Consider the following 15,004-nt stretch of genomic DNA (forward strand, 5'->3'; position numbering starts at 1 on the left):
TTAAAACCAATATGAGTTTCATTCCTCTTGGAAATGATTGTTCAGCAACCTTGGCCTAGGCCAATCAACCCACTGCTTCTTTTGGCATCAATCATTGGTTTAGGGATGAGCATATGACTTACACTGTTCCAATCAGACTAAAAGAAAATGCGTTTCTTTGATAGGTTGGAAAAGGTGATTTCTCTCTTCCAGTGGACATGGGCAGGGAAGCATGTAGCCTTTATAGCTACTGACAACTTCCTGAAACATAAAGAGAATCAACCTAAGGATGAAGTGAACAATGCAGATAGCAGGATGAAAAGTGGAAAGAACCTGCATCTTTGATGACATAATTGAGTCTTTGGATCCATGACCTTGAAATTCACTATGCCTCTGGATTTGTCCTTGTGTTAGCTAATGCTCATTGTTAGAACAATTCTTATTGTCTATCCCAGTTGGAGTGAAGTTTTTTTAAGTGTAAAGTTTCTTTTTTGTGTGTGTATCGTAGGCAAAATTATTTAAAGTCAACGAATTTTTAATTAAAGAATTTCACATGTTGTGATTCCTTCCATTGCCAATCACCTTGGTCCCTCCAAATTCTGAGTCATAGTCTTCAAGATAGCCCTTTTTAAAAATAACTTTTTTTCTAGAGGAGAGGAAGATGATTTATGCCTGTGACAGTGGAGTTGGAGGATCCTAGACTTGTTTCATCCCACAAACACAACTAGGTAACTAAAAAATCATCCTAAATACCCTAGAAATTGGCCTGAAGACTGACAAAACAAACTCCACAACTAAAGGGGGAGAAGAGGCCACATCAAAGAAGGTAGGAAGTGCAGAGATGCGGTTTAAGGGAGAAATGGATTGTGGGTGCTACAGAGGGGAGGGAGCTGCGGTTGCAGAGAAAGGTGAAAGAGAAGAGCACACAGGGGAATGTACAAGGAGAATGTTTCTTCAAAGCCACTGGCTTGGAAAAATGAGAGGGGCTGAATTTCATGAGTTCTTGCAACCAATGAGGTTAAAGCCTAGAGTTTTAAACGTCAGTGGGCTTGGCTGAGCTAGAACCTGGAGGGCATTGTCCTGCTCCTCAAGAAAAGGCAGGCAAACAACCTAGGGGTAGAAGGCATGGAAACAAGGAAGTGAGGAATGCCTGGGGCACACAGTGGGGGAGATTATTAGCCCTTCTCAGAGTGTATCCCTGAGAGACAGTATTCATAGAGATGCCTCCCAGGAAAAAAGGAATGGCTGATACCATTTCTTTCCACCCCACCCTTCGCATGAACATAGACCCACTTGTGGGAAGAAGTGCAGCACCAACACTGGATGCCTAACTTACATACAGCTAGCCCCACACCCCTGTGCTCTGGCAGGACTGTCCTTCTCATCCAAGCTTTCCTCAGTCCCTGTGCAGTAAGCCCCTTCCCTAGAAGATCAGCACAAACCTCTGTCCACACCATGTCTCCTGACAAGAGAGCCCTATAAGACCTTAGTTATGATGGTGTTGGTGTCAGGTCTCATTTCATAGGCAGAGCACAACAAGTTAAAACTGTCCACATTTGGGCTAGGGACCAAACACTGTCCACAGCAGACAAGGGAAGCTTCTGCAGATGACTGGTTTGAAGGATAGAGCAGCCAAAATACAACAGTAGAGTGCACACAGCACATTCTGGAGACACTCCCTGAAGTTTCAGGCCCTGGGCAGTACTTGACCTCTTCCTCATAAAACCATTACATTCAGGAGGAGATATAGCCGTTTTTTTTTTTTTTTTTTTAACCCACAGAAGAAGGCAGAAACTTAGACAAAATCAGAAAACAGAGGAATTTATCCCAAATGAAAGAATAAGATAAAGTCACAGCCAGAGATCTAAGTGAAAAAGATACAAGTAACATGCCTGATGAAGAATTTAAAACAGCAAAGATAAGGATATTGGGCTTGACAAAAGAATGGAAGATATCACTGAGACCCTTATCACAGAGATGAAACAGTTAAAAAAAGAAACAGAGATGAAGAATACAATAAACAAGATTGGAAACAGGTTGATGCAATGAACAGCAGACTGGAAGAAGCAGAGGAATGAATCAGTGATGTAGAAGACAAAATAATGGAAAAATAAGATGAATAAGAGAGGAATTGTACAACATGAGAATAAACTTAAGGAACTCAGTGACTCCATCCAATGTAATAACATTCATATAATAGGAGTCCCAGAAGAAGAAGAGAGAGAAAAGGGGAAAAATTTATTTCAAGAAATCATAGCAGAAAACTTCCATAAACTGGGTAAGGAAATCGACATCCAGATCCAGGACCCACAGAGAACTCCCATCAAAATAAACAAAAGTAAGCCAACACCAAGACACAGTGTAATTAAATTTGGAAAATATAATGATAAAAAAATATTCAAAGCAGCAAAAGAAGTTCTTAATTTATAAGGGAAAAGTCATAAGGCTAGGTGGAGATTTCTTAATAGAAACTTGGCAAGCCAGAAGGAAGTGGCATCATATATTCTAAGTGCTGAATGGGAAAAATCTGCAGCCAAGAATACTCTATCCAGCAAGGTATCATTTAGAATAGAAGGAGAAATAAAGACATTCCCTGACAAAAACTAAGGGAGTTCATGACCAACAAATTAGGCCTGCAAGAAATATTAAAGGGGACTCTTTGAGTGCAAAGGAGAGACTAAAAGTGACAAAGACAAGAAAGGATCAGAGAAAATTCACAGAAACAGTGACAAAACAAGTAATAAAATGGTAATAAATACATATCTATCAATCATTACTTTGAATGTAAATGAACTAAATATTCCAATGAAAAGACATAGGGTGTCAGAAGTGATTAAAAAAGAAAAAAACAACAACCATCTATATGCAGCCTACAAGAGACTCATTTTAGACCTAAAGTCACCTGCAGATTGAAAGTGAGGGGGTGCAGGAGTGCCTGGGTGACTTAGTTGAGTAAGCATCTGACTCTTGATTTCAGCTCAGGTCATGATCTTGCAATTTGTGAGTTGAAGCCCCATATTGGACTCTGCACTGACAGTGAGGATTCTGCTTGGCATTCTCCCTCTCCCCCCTTCTCTTTGCCCTTCCTGCATGCTCTTTCTCTCTCTCAAACTGAATAAATTAAACTTAAAAAAAGTCTGTTGAAACAAAAGCTGAGGGGGTAAAAAAACATTTATCAAAAAAATGAAAGTCAAAAAAATCCAGAGTAGCAATACTTATACCAGAGAAACTGGAGTTTAAAACAAATACTAACAAGAGACAGAAAAGGGTACTATATAATAACAAAAAGGAAAATTCAAAAAGAATATATAATAATTGTAAATATTTATACACTTAACATGAAGCACCAAAATATATACAACAATAACAAACTAAAAGAACTAATTAATAATAACACATTAATAGTAGGGGACTTTAACACCCCACTTACATCAACAGACATGTCATCTAAACAGAAAATAAACAAGGAAACAATGGCTTTGAATGACACACTGGAATAGATGGACTTAACAGATATATTCAGAACATTCCATACTAAAGCAGTAGAATACACATTCTTTTCAAGTGCACATGGAACATTCTCCAGAATAGATCACATATTAGGTCATAAAACAGGCCTCAACAAATACAAAGAGATTGAAATCATACCATGCATGTTTTCTGATCACATGCCATGAAACACGAAGTCAACCACAAAGAGAAATTTGGAAAGATCACAAATACATGCAGGTTAAACAACATGCTACTAAACAATGAATGGGTCAACCAGGAAATCAAAGAAGAAATAAAAAAATACATGGAAACAAATGAAAATGAACACAACAGTCCAAAACTTTTGGGATGCAGCAAAAGTGGTCCTAAAGAGTAAAGCGTATAGGAATGCAGGCCCACTTGAAGAAGCAAGAAAAATATCAAATAAACAACCTAAACTTACATCTAAAGAAGCTAGAAAAAGAACAATAAATGAAGCCGAAAGCCAGCAGAAGGCAGGAAATAGCAAAGATTAGAGCAGAAATAATTTATACAGAAACTAAAAAAAAAAAAAAATTGAATATCAATGAAATCAGGGGCTGGTTCTTTGAAAAAAATTAATAAAATTAATAATCCCTAGCCAGACTTATCAAAAAGATAAGAGAAAGGACCAAACTAAATAAAATCACAAATGAGAGATGAGAAATAACAATCAACACCACATAAATACAAACAATTATAAGAGATTATTATGAAAAATTATATACCAACAAACTGAACAACGTAGAAGAAACAGAAGAATTCCTATAAACATATAAATTACCAAAACTGAAACAAGAAGATAGGAAATTTGAATAGACCAATAAACAGCAAAGAAATGGAATCAGTAATCAAAAAAAGTCCCAGCAAACAAAGGTCCAGGGTCAGATGGCTTCACAAGTGAATTCTACCAAACATTTAAAGAAAAGTTAATACCTACTCTTATCAAACTATTCCAAAAAATAAAAAAAGGAAGGAAAACTTCCAAATTCATTCTATGAGGCCAGAATTACCCTGATACTGGATAGACTCTACTCAAAAACAAAAACAAAAACAAAAAAAACTGCAGGCCAATATCCCTGATAAACATGGATGCAAGAATTATCAATAAAATACTAGCAAACAGAATCCAACAATACATTAAAAAATTATTCACCACGAACAAGTGGAATTTGTTCCTGGGTTGCAAGGGTGGTTCAATATTCACAAATCAATCTGTGTGATATACCACATTAATAAAAGAAAAATTAAGAATCGTATGATCATTTCAATAAATGCAGAAAAAGTATCTGACAAAGTACTACGTTCATTCATGGTAAAAACTTTCAACAAAGTAGGTTTAGAGGGAACACACCCCAAAATTACAAAGGCCCTATATGCAAAACTCACAGCTAATATCATCCTCAATGGGGAAAAACTGACAGCTTTTCCTCTAAGGTTAGGAATAAAACAGAGATGTCTACTTTCACCACTGTTATTTAATAGAGTACTGGAAGTCCTAGCCTCAGCGATCAAACATCAAAAGGAAATAAAAGGCATCCACATCAGCAAGGAAGTGCTTAAACTTTCACTATTTGCAGATGACATGATACTCAGTATAGAAAACCCAAAAGACTCCACCAAGAAAATGCTAGAACTGACAAATTACTTCAGTGAAGTAGCAGGATACAAAATCAACAGCAATCTGTTGCATTTCTATACACAAATAATGAAGCAGTGGAAAGAGAAATTAAGGAATCAATCCCATTTACAATTTCACCTCCCCCAAATAAAATATATCTTGGAATAAACTTAACCAAAGAGGTGAAAAGGTCTGTACTCTGACAACTATAAAACACTAATGAAAGAAATTGAAGATCATACAGGTAAAGAATGGAAAGACATTCCATGCTCATGGATTGTAAGAACAAATATTGTTAAAATGTCTTTTCTACCCAAAGCAATCTACACATTTAATGCAATCCCTATTAAAATACCACCAGCATTTTTCACAGAGATAGAAGAAACAATCTTAAAATTTATATGGAATCACAAAAGACCCTAAAAGCCAAAGCAACCTTGAAAAAGAAAAGAAAAGCTGGAGGCATCACAATTCCGGACTTCAAGTTACGTTACAAAGTGGTAATGATCAAAACAGTATGGTATTGGCACAAAAATAGACATATAGATCAATAGAACAGAATAGAAAATCCATAAATGAACCCACAACTATATGGCTAAAAAATCTTTGACAGAGCAGGAAAGAATATCCAATGGGGACAGTCTCTTCAACAGAGGGTGTTGAGAAAACTGGACTACTTTCATACACCATACACAAAACTAAATTCAAAATGAGTGAGTGACGTAAATGTGAGACCTGAAGCCATAAAATTCCTAGAAAAGAACACAGGCAGTAACTTCTTTGACATTGGCTATAGCAAGTTCTTTCTAGATATGCCTCCCAAGGCAAGGGAAACAAAATAAAAAACTAGTAGGACTACATCAAAATAAAAAGCTTCTGCACAGCAAAGAGAGTAGTCAATAAAACTAAAATACAATGTACTGAATGGGAGGAGATATTTGCAAATGACATATCTGATAAAGGGTTAATATCAAATATACATAAAGAACTTATAAAGCTCAACATTAAAAACACAAATAATCCAACTAAAAATGGGCAGACATATGGATCAATGTAGAAAAAACTAGAATGTATTAGGCTAAGCAAAATAAGTCAGTCACAGAAAGACAAATATCATGTGATTTCATTCATATGCAGAATTTAAGAAACAAAATAGATGAACATAGGGAAAGGGAAGGAAAAATAAGATAAAAACAGAGAGGGAGGCAAACCATAAGATACTCAAACAGAGAACAAACTGAGGGTTTCTGGAGGGGTGTTGGGTGGGGGGAAGGGCTGTGATGGGCATTAAGGAGGGCACTTGTTGGAATGAGCACTGGGTGTTATATGTAAGTGATACATCACTAAATTCTACTCCTGAAGCTTTCATTACACTATATGTTATCTAACTTGCATTTAAATCAATCAACCAATCAATCAGTCAATCAAGCTGCAGTAAAAATAAAAATGGACAGAAGATATAAATAGAAAATTTCCAAAGAAGACATACAGATTGCTAACGGACACATGACAAGATGCCCAACATCACTGATTATCAGATAAATGTAAATCAAAACTACAATAAGATACCACCCCAAACCCGTGAGAATGGCTAAAATCAACAACAGGTATTGGCGAGGATGTGGAGAAAGGGAGCCTTCTTAAACTCTTGGTAAGAATGCATTTAGTAAGCTACTCTGGAAAACAGTATGCAGCTTCCTCAAAAAGTTAAAAATAGAACTATCCTAAAATCCAGCAATTGCACTGCTAGGTATTTACCCAAAGAAATAGAAAAATACTAATCCAAAGGAATATACATGCACCCCAATGCTTATAGCAGTATTATCTAAAATAGCCAAATTATGGAAACAGCCTAAGTGCCCATCATTGATGAATGGATAAAGAAGGTTGGTAAATATTCAATGGAATATTTACTCAGCCATAAAGAAGAATGAAATCTTTCGATTTGCAATGATATGGATGGAATTAGTATTATGCTAAGTGAAATAAGTCAGAGGAAGACAAATGCCATATGATTTCTCTGATATGTGGAATTTAAGGAACAAAAGAAATGAGTAAAAGAAAACAAAAGAGAAAGACTGGTAAACTAAGAAACAGACTCTTAACTCTGAGAACAAACTGATGGTTATCAGAGGGGAGGTGAGTGAGGTGATGGGTTAAATAGTTGATGAAGATTAAAGAGTACTCTTGTGATGAGCACAGGTGTTGTATAGAAGTATTGAATCACTCTAGTGTACATCTGAAACTAATATAGGAATATTACACTTTATGTTAACTAACTTGAATTTAAATAAAGAAAATAACACTTCTTAATGCACAGTTGTCATGTCAGTTAATCCACACTTCTTTTACTTGGGCTTCTTTGATCTCTACTTGAATATGGACATACTTTCAAAAATTCTCCACCTATAAACTCTGGGATCCAGTTTCTTCAAGAAATGTATTTTAGGGCCATGCTTAGGGTCAGAGTGGGTGGATCTGTCTGGTTCTGTATTATAGTTCTTTCTCACAGATTTAAACACAATTCTGTGAGTAAAGCAAACCACATATTTACTGTGAGGTATTTCCAATGATATGGGTCTATAGAAAAAACCCCGTTGGGCTGTACCTCAAGTGGAGTGAGGTTGTTGTTGTTGTTGTTTGTACTTGCACATAAAAGTGTCCCGATAGATATACCTGAGGATTTGGCTTAGGGGTGGCCCCATGAAGCTTAATTGTGTATGTTATGAGACTATCTCTGTGTCATGAGTGGTATCTTCCTGCTCTGAATCAGAAATTCTGGAGGTGAAACCCAGAAGCCTATGCTTTAATAAGCCAGGTGATTGTGTTTGTGATTGTGTTTGAAGATCACTGAACTAAGTATTTCAAGCAGATGTGTAATTTGTAAACTCTTGTGTTTTCTTAGGATTCTCTGATATAGAATAATAAAATAGTTATCATAGTGATAAGGTGAATCACAATGTAAAGAACTCACTGAAGACATGTTCATGATTTTGACTTTTGGTTTTGCCAAGCAATATCATTGCTAATAAATTGTTTTGCTTATGGTAGGGAGTTACCCGGTTGTGTGTGTGTGTACCCCCAACTTGGAAACCTCATTGCCATTGGACAACCTGGCAGAAGTTGTTTAAGTCAGGTTGGAGGATTTGGGGAAAATTTTCAGGGCAGGGTTGTCGAGCCCTTGGCCCCAGAGGATTTTACCTATGGTAGTTTTTATGATGTGGACTTAGGAAAAGGGAGAGGGTGTTAACATAGGTTCTTTCAAAGGCAGACTTTTTATCTCTCTCTCTACTAATTCAGTACTCAGCTGCCCTCTGGTCTGATCACAGTTTCGTAGTTCCCTGAGAATCAGTTGTTAAGCCTTTAATTATGATTGCTTTGAACTTGTTTGAGACTCTGATGTCAAAGTTCTCCTATTAAGGTTTTTGATCACAGTTTTCTGTCTTAGTTTGCCCTATGTAGTCACATATTGCTGCATTTCTGCTCACACAATGGCAGCCTCTCTCTTCTTGGTGCCTCCCGTTAAGTGATGATAAATGTTTTCTATCCAGCCCCAGAAGATTTATAACTTGCTGTTACTTACAGAGGCCTCCTAAAGCTTGGAGGAAGCTGAAGCCTAGGGCAGGATTGTAATTTATTTCATTCATTCACTTGTTCCTCAATACTTATTGAGTACCTACTATGTGCCCTTAGGCCCTATTTAATAATAGCAAAAACATGATTGGAATAAAGGAATCGTAACTCCTATACTAGTGCTCTTGTCACTATCCTCTTTCTTAAATGGCATTAGAATAAAAAAAAGAAACTAAATAAAAAGCAATGAAACACAAATAAATAAGAAAAGGAAAGAAAAAAGAAAAAATAGCAAAGAGAAAAAGTCAGTTGGGAGCTAAGTGCCTCTGGATGGCTATGCACACACATTTACTTTTCTGTCTCCAAAGTTCCATTTGAATGAGTGAATAAATATAAAATTAAGAAAAACAATGTAACAGCAGGAAATGTAAAGGTTGATATCAGCAGAAGCAAGAAATTTCTGGAAGATATGAAGCATATGAGATTAGATCCATGGGGTAACCAGATAGAACTGATAACTGCAGTTAATACAAACAAAAGAGATTAGTATTGGAGGAAGAAGGGAATTTTATTTTTGTTTTGTTTTTTGAACACAACTTTGGGAAAACCCCTAGATCATAATCATTAGGAGCCAGAGGCAGGAATCATCTATTGGACACTGAATAGGAAGATCAGTAAAACTAGGACATTCCAAGCACTTGGAAAACGCATACCCACATAGCTCTCGCAGAGCTGGCACAGTTTGAGAACTAATAAATGGATTTTGTCACTGGTAGTAAGAAGGGACATTTAAACTGAGTATTGGAGCTAAAAAGAGAAGTTGGGTGGTATCAGCTGCCAGCGGGGTAATATCAGCTGCCGATAGGGTAAACTTTCCCACATCCTGACAGCAAACTCCTACCTTCTTTAACAGAGAGGTATCTCTGATAACAGGTCTAAGCTCACTTATCATAGCCTTGGGTTTTGTCCTTTGCAATCAAATTCAGTATCAGGGAACTGTGACCTTCACACTGGCCATGTGTATCAATTACCCTAATCTGTCACTTATAAACAAACATTTAAGAGTCTTCAGAAAAATAAAGGCATAAAAATGAGTTACCAACTTTAACAAATCAAAATGATTCTTGCTGAAATTGAATTACTAGAGAAATATAGAAAAGATGGCTAAAACAATTTAGTATCTTCAGAGAGATTTGAGGGGACACAATATTCATATAACTATAATACACTGCTAAGAAAAAGTGAAGTGTAAGAATTTATAGAAATTAGAAAACCTTGGGGTGCCTGGGTGGCTCAGTCATTTAAGTGTCCGACTTCAGCTCAGGTCATGATCTCTCATTTCATGGGTTTGAGCCCCGCATCAGGCTCTGTTCTGACAGCTCAGAGCCTGGAGCCTGCTTCGGATTCTGTGTCTCCCTCTCTCTGCCCCTCCCCTGCTTCCGCTCTGTCTCTCTGTCTCTCTGTCTTTCTCTGTCTCAAAAATAAATAAACATTAAAAAAATAAAAAATAAATTAGTAAACCTCTACATGATTGTTGAAATAAATGTAACAGGGCAACTGATGATGTAGAATAGAAAGTTCTTAATTCCCCAAAGCTTCTTCATATATACTGATAAGACAAGTCACTCTGGAATTACTTTTCTTTCAGAAAAGTGTCACTTGAATGGACACAATTAACCCAATGCCTGGGTTAAAGGGGATAATATGGACTTCTTTGGTTGACGAAGGCTCACTGTAATTTGACTTCAGAATGCTCAGTTGGTTACTGGAAAGAAGATGGAAATATTTGCATAGGGAAGAAGAAGTTATCCAAGAGGGAAGATCAATTCTTTCCCTTTTGAGCTTTAATGTCTTTAGTACCTCTCTGGCTGACTAGGTCTGTGAAAAGTCCTGCGGCATAAAAGGCACCAAGTTTCTCAGGGAGGAACTCACCGTGGGAGTAAGTAGAATCTGGACAGGTGTGCAAAGGTCAACATTATAGTGAAAGGTTAACTTGGGGAGTGTTATGTATGGGCTGTCATGCAGCGGCTACAAGAAATACCCATGAGCCCAACCACCTTGGCAGATTAGTCAGGGTAGCAAATAATGATAAAGTTTGTATGTGAGCTGAAATAGCTATATTCTTGGAGTTTTGATCATCAGAGAAATTTGTGCAAGGGCTTGTACCTGTGTAGGCAAAACTATAGTGATGGATAAAGTATTATAACAGTTTTCAAAAGTGTTCCTGCTGTAAGTGACAAAAGGAGTCGTATTATCAGACTCCTCACACTCAAGTTCTCCCTGTCAGTTGATTGATGAAAGAACTGGGGCAAACTTTTTGGGTTTCAGTGAGATTTAGGGAAAAGAAAGATTATCTCCAGAAAGGTTTAGTTGTCAGCAAAATTGAAAAATACAAAAGATGTGACTAAATGCATACTCCCCAACAGCTGAAGTTAATCACACTAATTACCTAAAAATTTCAGTTGAATAACTGAATAGTAGAATATGTGTGGTTGAAAACCAAGTCAGTTTTATGGAAGATCAAGCCCAGAAGTTTCCTCAGAATGTAGTGTGAACAGAGATGAAAATTGTGGAGCTTGGAAGAAAGGATGTCATTCAGTATATGAGGTACAAATATTCACAAGGCTGGTGAGATGTTCAGAAATCCCAGTATCTACCCACTGAAACATTTATAAGGAGTAACTGGAGGGGATAGAAGGAAAGATACAATCACAGTCATAATAAAAGAATACTTTTGTCTTTTGTATTAGTGTTTTCACTAAAAAAACAAAAACAAAAACAGGAGCACCTGGGTACCTCAGTCTGTTAAGCATCTGACTCATGATTTCGGCTCAGGTCATAGATATCGTGGTTTGTGAGTTCGAGCCCCGCACAGTGCTCTGTGCTGACAACATGAAGTGTGCTTGGCGTTCTTGGTCTCCCTCTCTTTCTGCCCCTCTTCTGCTCGTGCTCTCTTCCTCTCAAAAATAAGTAAATAAATATGAAAAAAATGAAAAAATAACAAGTGTTAGCAGAAATGTGGAGAAATTGGAGCACTTGTGCATTGTTGATGAGAATGTACAATGGTGGAGTCACTGTGAACAATGACATGTCAATTCCTCAAAAACTTAAACAGAGAATTATCATAGGATCCAGTGATTTAACTTCTGGGCATATACTCTAAATCAATGAAAACAGGAACTGGAACAGATGTTTGTACACCCATGTTCATGGCATTATTCACAATAACTAAAAGGTACTCACCACCCATGTCCATTATTGGATAAATGGATGCATAAAATATGGCATGCATACAATGGAAAATTCTTCAGTCTTAAAAAGGAAGGAAATTCTGATATATTCTACAACATAGATGAACCTTGAGGACATTATGATAAGTGCCATAAGTCAGTCACAGAAGGACAAATACTGTATGACTCATGAGGTTCCTATATTAATCAAACAGAAAGTAGAATGGTGGTTTCCAGAGGCTGGGGGAGGGAGGTAATGGGGACTTGGTGTTTAATGGGCGTAGTGTTTCGGTTGGGCAGGATGAAAATGTTCTGCAGGTGAATGGTGGTGATGGTTGCACAAGGCAGTACAAGGGAGAGGCACAGTGAAGAGGTTAAGAATGTGGGCCTTCATTTGAGTCCTGACAGTACCACTTATTAACTCTGTGCCCTTGGGCAAGTCAATCACTAATTTCTCTGTACCTCAGTTTCCTTGAAGGTAAAGTATGAATAATCATAGTAACTACTTCATGAGATTATTTTGAGGACTTAATTATTAGTGAGAATAGCATGAAGAAATAGTACAACTCTGTGGTCTAATTTGGAAAAGATCTATTAAAATTTAAAATACACTTACCCTCTGGGCAAGAGAACAAGACCAAGCATGCAGATGCGGTTCCGGACTTTGCTCCCATCACACCTGCTAACATTCCATTGACTGACTCACATGGCCATAGGAGAGACGGGAAAGTCATATGGCAAAGGATGTGAATACAGGGAGCGGTAATGGATTAGGGCCATGAATGTTACATAACGTCACCAATCTACTTTTTTTCATAGTTGTGACTTGGGGAGAAAAATCATATAAACCAAACATATACATGAGGATTTTTAGGACATTGGGATTATTGAGAACAGTGTAGATATTAGAATTACACTAGTACCCCCAAGGCCCAAAAGGAGTGTCTGTAAAATAGCTACATGCTTAAAAATGTTAGATGAAATAATAAATTATTCATCCATTCAAAGAGAGCCTTCCTTAACCAGAATGATCCTGTGAGAATGGGATGCTGGGATCCTCCTTCCAGTTTAGATGTCTGTGCAGCATCTAAAGGAGGGTGTTAAGGAGAGGTGAAGAGTTAAAATATCTATGGCAAACCTATTTATATGCACGTGTATATTTAAATGTACATATCTATACCATATACAGCTATATAATTTGTCTTAGGTAGTCTCCTATCCTCAATTAGTAAAAAATAAAATGAATGCATAATTGTGAGATGTGCTTTTTCTGATTCTAGGAAGGGGTTTGGGAAGTTTATAAGTAGTGGAAAGTGCTCTTGATGGAATACTCTGGAAGTTGGCTTTTTGCCTTAGGTCTGCCACTAATGAAAGATAGAATATTGAACAAGTTCTTTAACTTGTCTGAGTCACAATTTTTTTATCATTAAAATTGGGCTGAAGGATCTCTAAGATTCTTTTCAACCCTAAGGATTTAGGGAGGAAATTAAAAAAAAATGGCAAAATGACAACAGTATAGATGGGAATTCATTGAAACACATTTTGTAAAATTAGAAGCAGCAGCTGATTTATAAGAAGCAATAACATGTTCTCTAAAATGATTAATTATAATTGAGCAGTTACTATTGATATAAGGATGGCTATATCTCATGAATAAAATCGTGAAGCCCATTCCAAGCCAGTGTTCTGTTTTTAAACAAAAAGGAACAGCAAGGTGTTTCAAATTTTTAAAAATCAGTGCTAGATGAATTATGAATAGAAAAAAACTAAAGATTATAAAGCTTACACTAGGTTATAAGTTACTGACTAATCTCTGATTCAAAGTGACATACTAAAGTAAGAAAATATGAAATATCATAGTAGCTTTGCCCTAAGATGTATCCTTTCTACTTGACAATACTTCCTGTATTGTGTTATGGGAGAGTATAGTTACCATTTGTTCCAACAACTCAAAAGACTATGGCTGTCTTCCAAACATCTCTACCTTCCTCTAAGAAGCAGTTATAAATCCACAACCCACTAATGTATATGAATATATATTCCACTAATGTATATGAATATACATTATAGATTAGGTTTATATATACAAAATGACTTACTTCAACTAGGAGTAGCAATATATCACATCTTCTTTATTTTGCCAATTGAGCATTCAAGCTACAACATGTCCTTCTTAGCAGGAAGTCCATCATCTCCTATTTGAGAGTTCCTCCTTCCTGCTGTACCAAGTTGTTCAGGTGGCTTTCTCAGACCAAAGGCTGTCAATCGTATTTCCAAAGCAATTGTAAATTTCCATTGGTCCTTTACTTATGGTTTCTCATTGCCATATGGTGTCCTCTATTGAAGATCTGTTTTACTCAGTTAAATAGATGTTCATCACTTGATGGTGATTCATTTCCAGTCTAAGCCTCTACACTGACTTTCCTACACTGACTTTCAATGTATAGTGTCTGATCAAGATTCTGCATTGTAAAGTCATGTGAACTGGATTTGAATTTGCCTTTGCTCCTTTTTAGTTGTGTGACTTAAGCCAAGTTATCTAACTTTTTTAGTTTCAGTTTCCTCATCTATAAAATAAAAATAATAATAGAATTTCTCATAGAGTTGTTATGAAAATTAAATGAGATGATATATAACATGCAGAGTACCTGACACCTACAAGCTTTATAGAAAATGTATGTTCCTGTTACTTTTATGACTACTACTAGAAGTAATACACTGAAAGTGTAGCAAAATTGCAAGATTGTTGTGATTCAGAGCTAAGTGTTTCCATTATTTACTTCTTGGAAGGAGCCTGGGCTCCCTATGCAAGTTAGTCTGCCTTTATCCCAGGACTCTGTATACCAAAGTAATTGACCTCCTAGTTGAATGTTTCTCTAAGAAAAATGGGCAAAGGTGTAAGCAGGCAATTCATGGAAGAATAAGCTTGAATGGCGTATAGATATAATCTCACTATCCCTGAGGAAAATAAATTTAAGATAAAAATGAGATAATATTCTATGCCCAACAGATCTGCAAAAATAAATTTCTGATAATATCAATCGTGAGGGTGTGGAACAATTGTGCTCCTCATGTGTTGTGGGTGAGTGGG

General features: G+C 36.6%; 1 non-coding gene across 1 annotated transcript; it reads right to left on the minus strand.

Moving 5' to 3' along the window:
• Positions 1-7,596: 7,596 nt before the first annotated feature.
• Positions 7,597-7,724, minus strand: LOC125922247 (small nucleolar RNA SNORA18). The gene has a single exon (XR_007457667.1). It is a non-coding gene; the product is annotated as a small nucleolar RNA SNORA18 (small nucleolar RNA).
• Positions 7,725-15,004: the final 7,280 nt, after the last annotated feature.

Source organism: Panthera uncia, chromosome C2 (assembly GCF_023721935.1).
Source record: "Panthera uncia isolate 11264 chromosome C2, Puncia_PCG_1.0, whole genome shotgun sequence".
NCBI classification, from domain to species: Eukaryota; Metazoa; Chordata; class Mammalia; order Carnivora; family Felidae; genus Panthera; species Panthera uncia.